Raw genomic sequence first — 11,121 nt, forward strand, 5'->3', positions numbered from 1 at the left:
TAGACCCAAGAACCACCTTAGACCAAGTCCAAATAAGGGAGATATGCCCATTTGAAGTTGAGCTTAAGAGCAGATTTTGTTGATCCAGCCCGAGACAGCCTTCACTAAATTAGGCATATCTCTTTGTACACTTGGAATTTAAATGTTAGGCCACCACCATTGGAAAGAAGACTTCTGGGGCTTCAATTTGGACCAAATAACTGCCTAAAAACAAGTCCATATGGGGGAGATATGCCCATTTGAAGTTGGGCTTAAAAGCAGATTTTGTTGATTCGACCCAAAACAACAATAGCCCATTTTTCTTGGTTTTGGTTCAGTTGGGACAACCCATTTACCCATTTTTTGAGCCATTCAAGTGCATCCACTCATCCTCCATTATACCTAATCATCCTCCATAGTCAAAAAGATATTTTGTTTGCATCCATAAAGGAGTATCCCATGCAACCACCTTGAAAATTTGCCCTCCTATCACATTCTTGTCTCCCACCTTCTTTTTGGCCTTTACTCTCCCTCATTGCCTATATAGAATGATCATATTGTAAGAGAGGAGGAGGACCACGAAATTGAAGAGAAAGGAGTGAGAAAAGAGTGAAAAAAGAGAGAGAATTTGAGTTTTTGAGCCAAAAATATTCCTATCTTCCATATACACCCCATACCTTCCATAGCTACTGAAATTCCTCATTTCCATACACCAAAACCACTCCAAAAATTCTGATATAGCCAAAGATCAATCGCCTCGATCATAAGGAAGAATTTTTAGTGATTGAAAGTGAGGAAAACTAGAGAGTTAGCCATTTTCCATACCACAAACTCCATAAACTCCATAATTTCGAATTGAGGATTTGAGAACACACTTCCTACACTTGAGGGTGATCAAGAGAAAGTTTGGAAATCAAGAAGTTCAATCTTTCTTTGGAAGGTGAATTTTTAATCTTTCATTTTCTTATATTTTATATCTTATATTTATATTCTTGCTTCTTATTTCGTTGTGTTTTGTTATAATCCAAGTGGTTTGTTTATCTCATATTTATTTTCTTACTTTATATTTCATAGTGTGTTGTTATAATCCTAGCGGTTTGTTTAGCTCATAATTATTTATTTATTTATTTTTATTCGCATACTTTAATTTCATATTAGTTTTGTTGTAATCTTGCATGTTTTACCTCATATTTATTTTTATTTTTTTTTCGTGTATTAGTCTCATATTAGTTTTGTTGTAATTTTGCATGTTCTATCTTATATTTGTTTTATTACTTTAGGTTTATGTTGTGAGTTTGCACTTTTTTTATTTTATTTTATATTTATTTTCTTTTTTTTTTTAATCTAACCTGTAGTGGTTAGTTGAGCCACCTACATATTTTTTGTTTGTTCCTTTTCTTGGTTTCGCAACAAGACAGGTTTTGCTTGGCCTAGTTCGCCGGCCGGCCTATTTGGCCGGTCGGTTAGCTTCTTCCGAACAAGATGGCGTAATCTCCCAATATTGACTAATTTCCGCCGGCGGTTCTAAAGAACATGAAGCTTTTATTTTATTTATTTATTTTATTTTGAGTGTATTGTGAGGTTTTTATTTTGTTGTAATATTCTCCTCATCCCTCTCTAATTTGGTTTGTAATTATTCTTTAAAATGTTGTAATAATTCCCCGTCCCGCTTCTTTCTATCCCGTTCTTTTACTTGCTTTCTTTATTTGTACATAAACATCATATTTATTTTTTATCATAGTTATGCTTTGCATCCATGTTTCATGCATCTTGATTCGGCTAAGTTTGCATTTGTGGATTTAATCAATTCCTATGTGATTATGTGCGCTACCTCATGTTCTTGAGATGATTCACATATCATATTTTAGAAGCCGAATCTTTAGTTGCATCTCATGAGTGAATTGCATTAGGGTTTTGTATATAAGATCATGCATATTTTACTAACTTTGTTTTGCAGCTTGTTCGTGGGACATCAAACATGTGAGTTTTTATGCTTTAGCATCCCGTGTGGTTGTGTTTTTCTTATTATGTCTAGCATCCTACCATGAGGCTAGTTGCTTATGTGATATAACTCTATGAATGCCGGTGGATGGAGGTTGTGTCGCTTAATTTGGAATGATGTTGATTTTTCATGCTTGTAAACTCAATTTATTTGGGTTGTACATCGTCAAAACTCTTTCAAAATGCATGATATCAAATTGCTCCAAAATGAATGGCATAGTCTATACTTGTATGCTTCACATAGTAAATTTTAGGATTTATTAATTAATCAGAACATGAACATATAAATAAAATAAAATTCATATCATGGTTAGTAAAGGCCGATCTTTGATCGGGTGGGCGGGGGTGCTCATTATTGACCTTCCCCTCTCATACCTAAGGTTCCGAGCCAAGCATCCTTGGTTACGACGAACAGTGGCCTTGGCACTGAGTCATGGGTTTCCTAATTTCCCAAAATATTAGGTGGCGACTCTGAGATCTGATGACGCAGTCCATTTTTGACAAAATTGCAATAAAAATGGATTTTCAATAAAAGTTGCCAAATCTGGACTCTCATCTACGTTTCACATTGCACTCGTGAGAATAGATCAAAGGGATCTCGGGGGTCCGAACTGTTTAACGCGCGCGGGTACCCCCCCGGGCATGTTACAGTTTCTGGCGACTCCGCTGGGGATTTTATGAAACCTTGACTCGAACTCCATGATATGACCTTTATTTTCAATTATATGTTCATTGCATTGCATTCATTGGTGCACTTCAAGTCCTTGTGTTGCCCAGATACTGGTGGGAGCACAGGTAAGCTTTTTGTGACACTACACCTATTTTTACGATACTTTAGAGGCCTTGTGTTGCAACCTTTTGAGATTTGTCAAAAGGGTAGCTTTGCTATGTAGCCCTGCTATCTAGCTTTGCTATCTAAGGTTCTCAGACTCCGAAGAGAGGCTATTTGACTCTTCTGATTTCCTGGGATCTTTATTGGTTATGACCCAAAGGACTCTTTGGTAACGTCACCTTGGCTTCAACCCGTAAAATAGAGCCAACCTTGTACATATAGTGAGCTATAGTACCTTTCAAATTAGGACAGGATGCTTTCCCATTTCTAGGATGTATGATACCGCTTGTGTAAATAGTGAAACCCTAGATCATTCCAAGCTAGGACAGGATAACCCTACCCTCTTTAGGGGTGTTTGTTCTCTTTCCTACTTTATGTGTAATGTATTGGATCTATACAGGGGTTCTCAAATTCGAATGAGTGGCTCAGGCTATTCAGTTTAGCACCATTACTTCAAAAACAAAAAAAAATAACAAAAACATAAAATCAAAAAAAAAAAAAAATTGTTAAAAAAAAAAAAAAATGCCGATATCCCACAAAGTCGGCCATCTCTGTGATTGGGGAGTGACCACCTGTTGATTGCATGAGCTTTATTTTGAATATTGTGGCTGGCCCACACTTTGACTAGCAATTTATTTTGAATGTTGTGGCTGGTCCACACTTTGACTAGCAAAATTGAGAATGGTTTTATTCTGAGTTCTGAATTGAGTATTGAGTGTAAGTTTGACTCCACCAAGTTTGTAGAGTTAGAGTCAGGCTCGAGTCAGCCTAATAAGTCAGAGTCTGTTGATTTCGACAGTGCTAACCTAGACATTTCTGTTCTGTCTAGGTTCTCTTTGTCATTTTCTTTTGAGTATGTTGTCAAAAGTCTGTTGCCATTGCTGAGTCATAGTCTCTTTTCAATAAACAGAAAAACAAAAAAACAAAATGCCATAGAGTCTGCCTACTTCTCTGTGCCTTAATTCATTGCATTGACCAAAGTTTTTTAAAACTTTTTCCAAAACTCTGATGAAAACAAAGAGGAAGAATTTTCTCGGGATTTGCAAATTTTGATCAACTAAGAAGAAGAGAGGTGTGCTAAGCCTTTGATGAATAAAATCATTTTTGTTAATGTGGGTACTGAGAATGATCCTAGCTTGGTCCAAATTGGGTCTGTCTTATCTTCGTAAGAGTATGGGTGATTAGTCACTTTGTTAAAAGATTTCAAAAACTGTTTTTGCGTGGTCCTACGAAAACATGCCTGGAATTGATTATACAGCATGGGATCCCTCTTGATTCGAGGTCCGACCTCCTTAGCTCTTTAGCTTTCAAACCTTGATTAGAAGTATTCAATGATCAATCAAAGTGTAAGGCTTGCGTAGCCAAATTGGAAATAGCCCTTGAACTAGGGGTCATGATGTGATTCAAATGGAGATAACCCTTCAACTAGGGGCAATTAGGTCGAATATGATTTAGATTGGAAATAGCCCTTGAACTAGGGGCAATGATGTGATCCAGATTGGAAACAGATCTTGAACTCAGGGCAGAGAATGTGATTTTGATTTGAAACAGCCCTTGAACTAGGGGCAAAAGTGTGAGGCTTGCATAGCTGAAATGGAGGCAGCCCTTAAACTAGGGGCAATAAGGTACCACCCTTGAAAGGCTTGCTGGGTTGAAAACCCGGAAGGGCGACCCAGGAAAAAGTTAGAGCAAAAAAATAAAAAAATAAAAAAATAAAAATAAAAATAAAAAGAAAAATGAAAAGCTCGCAAGGTTGAAAATCCAAAAGGGCGGCTTTGGCAAAAGTTAGAGCGTAAAAGGAGAGTGTCAATACCCGAGTGAACCTTAGCCAGAACTATGTAGGGCCTGTGATTCAGATTGGAAGCAACCCTTGAACTAGGGGCAAGAAGGTCAGATGTGATTTAGATTTGAAGCAGCCCTTGAACTAGGGGCAAAATGTTGGATGCGATCAAAGAGTTAAAACTGAATCGTTTCCCAATGAAGACCACCCATAAAGGCAAAACCCAGAATTTGAGAGAATGAATTTTATTATTGAAGGACAGTCGAGTTCCTATCCATTACACTAGGGGCAAATTCAGACCCAATTAGCCTAGTCCCTACATCATCATATCTACTGGTCAAGTGTAGCAGTCATTGGCCTAGAGATTTCACACCTAATCAACATGGACAAGCTAAAATAAAAGTACCATCCTTGAGAGGCTCGTTGGGTTGAAAACCTGGAAGGACGACCCAGGCAAAATTTAGAGCAGAAAAAAAAATCAAAAAAAACAAAAATAATGAAAAACAAAAAAAAGAAATGAACAAAATGAAAAAAAATTGAAAAATGAAAAAATGAAAAAAATGAAAAGCTCGCAAGGTTGAAAACCCGAAAGGGCGGCTTTGGCAAAAGTTAGAGCACAAAAGGAGAGTGTCAATACCCGAGTGACCCTTAGTCGGAACTACGATGGCCTGATTCCTATCTTGAGGATACGTAGGTAGCTTCATCTTGAAGTTCGGCCCTAACAATTTTTCAACTCATTCATCTCGTCCATGTTTGCTTGGTGTGTCTTTAGTCGACTTGGTTGTCCTATCTGTGTTTGATTGGTGTATCTTCATTCTGCTCAGTTCAATTCGTTTGATTTAACTTGGTTCAGTTCGGTTCGATTCGATTTGGCGGTTCGGTTCGGTCTGGTCCAGTTTTGCTCGACTTCATTCGGTTCGGATTGGCTTGGTTCGGTTGGCTTGGTTCAGATATCACCTTTGATTATCTGGTTTGGGACTATGCACCCCAATGGTTGATTCCATGTTAGTTGAGTAGTGGCCATTTGCAAAAATAGGTTTTGATTAATTTGAATGAAGCTGACTAATTTTTCTCAAAAATTGTTCCATTTTTGCAAAACTTAGACCATTCTTTGGATTTGAAAAGGGAAAATTTTCAGTGCTCACAGTTTAGCTTACATGATTTGAAACAGAAAATGGAATAAGTATGCTAATCTAATTGTCATGTTGATCAAAACATTTTTATGAAAAAAAAATAAAATAAAATAAAATCAAAAAAATAAAATAAAAAAATAAAAAAAATTCAAGGTAATGAATTAGGGGTATAGTCGAGTTAGAGATTCTGTCTTCTCCACCACTCGAGTCAACTCCTCGGTGTATGTGAGTGTGTATTCATACCAGTCAAGGTATTCATACCAGTCAGTGTATATAAGTGTGTATTCATACCAGTTAGTGTATTCATACCAATCAGGGTATTCATACCAGTCAGTGTATATAAGTGTGTTCCTTTCATACCAGTCAGTATATTTATACCAGTCGGTGTATTCATACCAGTCCGTGTATATAAGTGTGTTTGGATTTTTTTTTTTTTTTTCTCGCTCTTCTTTCGTTAAGTCATTCTTTGATTCAGGTCAATATAGAATCAATGTTCAATTCAGAGTTCAAAATTCGATTACTCTCAAATTCAATCAAGCAAAAATGTTTTCAAGTTCAAAGTGATATGCTAGTCACGCCATCGATGTGCAAAAACTAAACTGATTTTATTGTAGTCAGGGAAGGACATCCCCGATCACAGAGAAACAAAACAAAACAAAAAAAAAAAAAAAAACAAAAAACAAAACACAAAAAAAAAAAAAAAAAAAAAACAACAACAACAACAACAAAAAAAAAAAAAACAACAACAACAAAAAAAACAAAAAAGAGAGAGTAGCATTTTCTCAGTTTTTCGGCAGTAGCTCGGCGAAGATTACAACTAGCTTCATTTGCACACAGTTTCGTTGCCTGACTTTACCATCAGCTGCCTCGCTTCATCTTTACTTCTTCGAAGCTCTTGAAGACTCTGCCTCGGCCTTGGCAGAGCTTCCGAAGGAGATTATCCCTCGCTGGCCGTCAAAGGTAGTCCCATGACGAGTTGCGACGGTCACCTGTCGTTTCAACTCCTTAATTTGTTTCTTCAAGCCACTAACTTCCCCTCGAGAATCTTTGTACATATGTTGAAGTAAAGAAAGTTGTGCATTCAATCGATGTACTTCACACGTCCTGTTCTGCAGTCGACGGGACAAGTTGGAGACCGCTGTCACGGTCTCCACACATGACCTCAGTGTATATGAGTTTGCTTCGATGTCAGACTGTGCCGCCATGATTTGTTCAACTGACATCGCTGGAAAGTTGAAAACAGGGGAAGGAGGAGGAGCTCGTGGTTGAGGTTCAGGAGAGTCAGAATCGGTCATCTCTATCGTGGACTCGTTCAGGTCTGGAAAAAGAGTGAGAGAACCGTGTGAAGAAGCCATGGCAAAGAAGAGTAATGCAAAAGAAAGAGGTTGCAGAGTGGTGACAGAGAAAGTTTGCAGGCTTTTGCTCTGCCTCTCTCTTTCGCAGGCCTCAACTTAAGAAGAGGATGAAGCCAAAGAAGAAGACAAAGAGGGAGGAAGGCTGAGATGATCATTGACAATCGGGGCACGATTGGATAGCCTGTCGGTCAGGCGCTGCGATTGTTGAAATCGCGCGCTAGACACAACGCTCGAAGAAGATGACGGAAGAGAGAGTGAGACAAAAACAGAGAGAGAGGCGGGAGAATTGTATATTTATACATATATGTATACATATTGTATATCTATGTATTATATATATTTGTTTGAATGTTTTGGTCACAAGAGTGGCTTAGGTTTAGTGGTCTAATTCGATGTTTGAAGGATGGAAGGCTGAGCCCGAGGTCAGGGGTTCGAATCCCATAACAAATGTTTCTTTTCTTTTCTTTTGGTTATATATATATATGTCTCGTATACCTACATATATATATATATATATATTTGTTTGCATATTTTGTCACAAGAGTGGTTTGGTTCAGTGGTTCGGTTCAGTGGTTGAGGACTAGGAAACTAAGCTTAAGATCAGAGGGTCGAACCCCCGTATCCATGCATTTTGTGTTTGTCCTTTCTTTTTGTGTGTTTTCGTACGCACGCTGTCATATACCGTATATATCTATGTATATATCCGTATGTCTTTGTATATGTCTGTACATATCTGTATATTTATATATCTGTATATGTATATATGTATACCGTATGTACATATCTGTGTGTATTTTTGTCTGTATATGAATATATGTATACCGTATATGCATGTCTGTGTATATTGTCGTATTTGTATGTACTTTGTCTATACATAGTATATGTATACGGTATTTGGTTCGAGCATACAATTCCTTCTTTCATTCTGTGCATCTATCGCACAATAATCTCATAGCATCTATCACACAATTCCAATTCAATTGCGCTATCTTGCGCATCGCACTGTCTTGTACAATTTCAATTTAATCGCACAATCTTGCGCATTACACCATCTTGTGCACTCCCTTGGTCTAGGAGACCTTAAATCCTCTAAAGGTGCAATTCCTTTGGTGTTTGTCGTGCCCGAACGACTTCAGATGGTCTGGTATAGCCACCTGCCTGTGATTGCAATGAGTTCCTAGGAGACCAACTGCGACGGTGGAAACTAGAGTTCGAATGGCGATGCCTAGAACGCAAAAGGTTTGGAATTTCCGAGACTAAAGTCTGGTTTAAATACCCAGGGGTGTATCCCCGGCTTGAAATCTGTATGGCAGCCCCATAGGTTGAGGTAGCGTGTATGCGCCTTAATTCTGGATACTGAACCAACCTAGTCTGTCACCCCGTTGGAGAATAGGGAAAATTGTGAATATGATCAGGAAGAAAAGCAGCATCGGTGGCTTCTACATGTAGAGGTTACCCCTTGTCATTCTACCATACCTTCTTCCACTTGCATGAGACGCGTTTGGATTTCGAATCCACCTTTACTCCTTTCACGTGAAACGTGTTAGGATGTGACGTTTACTTGGTTAAAACCTTCCCCCTCTCCGTATAAAATACGGTTAGGTACGCCTGTTGGTTACACCATTGTCATTCTCATTGGTTAAAACCTTCCCTCTCTTCGTATAAAATACGTTGAGATACGCCTGTTGGTTACACCATTGTCATTTTCTCTGGTTAAAACCTTCCCCCTCTCCGTATAAAATACGGTTAGGTACGCCTGTTGGTTACACCATTGTCATTCTCATTGGTTAAAACCTTCCCTCTCTTCGTATAAAATACGTTGAGATACGCCTGTTGGTTACACCATTGTCATTTTCTACTTGGTTAAAACCTTCCCCCTCTCCGTATAAAATACGGTTAGGTACGCTTGTTGGTTACACCATTGTCATTCTCATTGGTTAAAACCTTCCATCTCTTCGTATAAAATACGTTGAGATACGCCTGTTGGTTACACCATTGTCATTTTCTACTTGGTTAAAACCTTCCCCCTCTCCGTATAAAATACGGTTAGGTACGCTTGTTGGTTACACCATTGTCATTCTCATTGGTTAAAACCTTCCCTCTCTTCGTATAAAATACGTTGAGATACGCCTGTTGGTTACACCATTGTCATTTTCTACTTGGTTAAAACCTTCCCCCTCTCCGTATAAAATACGGTTAGGTACGCTTGTTGGTTACACCATTGTCATTTTCTCTGGTTAAAACCTTCCCCCTCTCCGTATAAAATACGGTTAGGTATGCCTGTTGGTTACACCATTGTCATTCTCATTGGTTAAAACCTTCCCTCTCTTCGTATAAAATACGTTGAGATACGCCTGTTGGTTACACCATTGTCATTTTCTACTTGGTTAAAACCTTCCCCCTCTCCGTATAAAATACGGTTAGGTACGCTTGTCGGTTACACCATTGTCATTCTCATTGGTTAAAACCTTCCCTCTCTTCGTATAAAATACGCTGAGATATGCCTGTTGGTTACACCATTGTCATTTTCTCTGGTTAAAACCTTCCCTTTCTCCGTGACACATTTGCATGTGATCTTGTGGCACATTTAATGCAATGCATCCCCTGTTATATTTCATATCATTTGCACGAAGCTTGCCTCTTCATTGTTGTCATCTTCATATCTTTATCATCAATCCATGGCATGGTATTGCATTGCATAATCATGAATTTTCAAACAACTGGCTTCGTGAAGCGTGTAAGTCCAACCTTCAAACTGCATTTTGAGCATGTCACTTCCATTCTGCCCCTGAACTACGCTGGTTTGATTCCTTGCAAAAGGATACGTAGGCAACCTTCGGGTTCAACCACTTGCATTGCATCTTGTTTGTTTGCCCAAGTCTTACGGCCTTGTCAAAAGGGTCGTCTTTGGGCTTTGACATTCACTCACGTCATGAAATGACTTTGAGCTCTGTCAAAGAGGGGCAACTGTAGACACCCCATTTTGACCGGCCCTAAGACTTGGGCGCTTTCTTTTGATTACCCGATGATGACAATTAGAATGTGTTTCTCACAAAATTCTCAGTAAGAAAGATGGAATTTAAGTTTTAATCCCAACCTTCACCCATTTTTTGGCCAAACTATTTTAGACCTTAAAACCCTCTTTTCAAAATATGTTTTTTTTTAAATGTTTCTACGATGTCCCGAGGCTCCCATTTCGATTAAAATATTGCACTTTTCAGTAAACCGAGTAAGGGCAAAGTGGAAATGAATGGAAGGGAGGTGAACTTTTTGAAAAATATTTAAAAATATCTTCTTTATAGGTTTGGATTTTAAGGAAATAGGAGGGGATGAAAGAAAGCTGGTTTAGAAAAAGGATGAGTATCAAATCATTAAGAAGGAAATGAGCAGTCTTCACTAAATTAGGCATTTCTCTTTGTACACTTGGAATTTAAATGTGAGGCCACCACCATTAGAAAGTAGACTTCTGGGGCCTCAATTTAGACCCAAGAACCACCTTAGACCAAGTCCAAATAAGGGAGATATGCCCATTTGAAGTTGAGCTTAAGAGCAGATTTTGTTGATCCAGCCCGAGACAGCCTTCACTAAATTAGGCATATCTCTTTGTACACTTGGAATTTAAATGTGAGGCCACCACCATTGGAAAGAAGACTTCTGGGGATTCAATTTGGACCAAAGAACTGCCTAAAAACAAGTCCATATGGGGGAGATATGCCCATTTGAAGTTGGGCTTAAAAGCAGATTTTGTTGATTCGACCCAAAACAACAATAGCCCATTTTTCTTGGTTTTGGTTCGGTTGGGACAACCCATTTACCCATTTTTTGAGCCATTCAAGTGCATCCACTCATCCTCCATTATACCTAATCATCCTCCATAGTCAAAAAGATATTTTGTTTGCATCCATAAAGGAGTATCCCATGCAACCACCTTGAAAATTTGCCCTCCTATCACATTCTTGTCTCCCACCTTGTCTCCCACCTTCTTTTTGGCCTTTACTCTCCCTCATTGCCTATATAGAATGATCATATTGTAAGAGAGGA

General features: G+C 38.5%; 1 long non-coding RNA gene across 1 annotated transcript; it reads left to right on the plus strand.

Moving 5' to 3' along the window:
• Nucleotides 1–549: 549 nt before the first annotated feature.
• LOC145804836 (uncharacterized) lies at nucleotides 550–1,658 on the plus strand. Its single transcript, XR_014347379.1, has 2 exons — nucleotides 550–919; nucleotides 1,335–1,658. It is a non-coding gene; the product is annotated as an uncharacterized LOC145804836 (long non-coding RNA).
• The last annotated feature ends 9,463 nt before the right edge of the window (nucleotides 1,659–11,121 follow it).

The sequence above is a fragment of the Camellia sinensis genome, chromosome 12 (assembly GCF_055761805.1).
Source record: "Camellia sinensis isolate YWXY chromosome 12, ASM5576180v1, whole genome shotgun sequence".
NCBI lineage: Eukaryota > Viridiplantae > Streptophyta > Magnoliopsida > Ericales > Theaceae > Camellia > Camellia sinensis.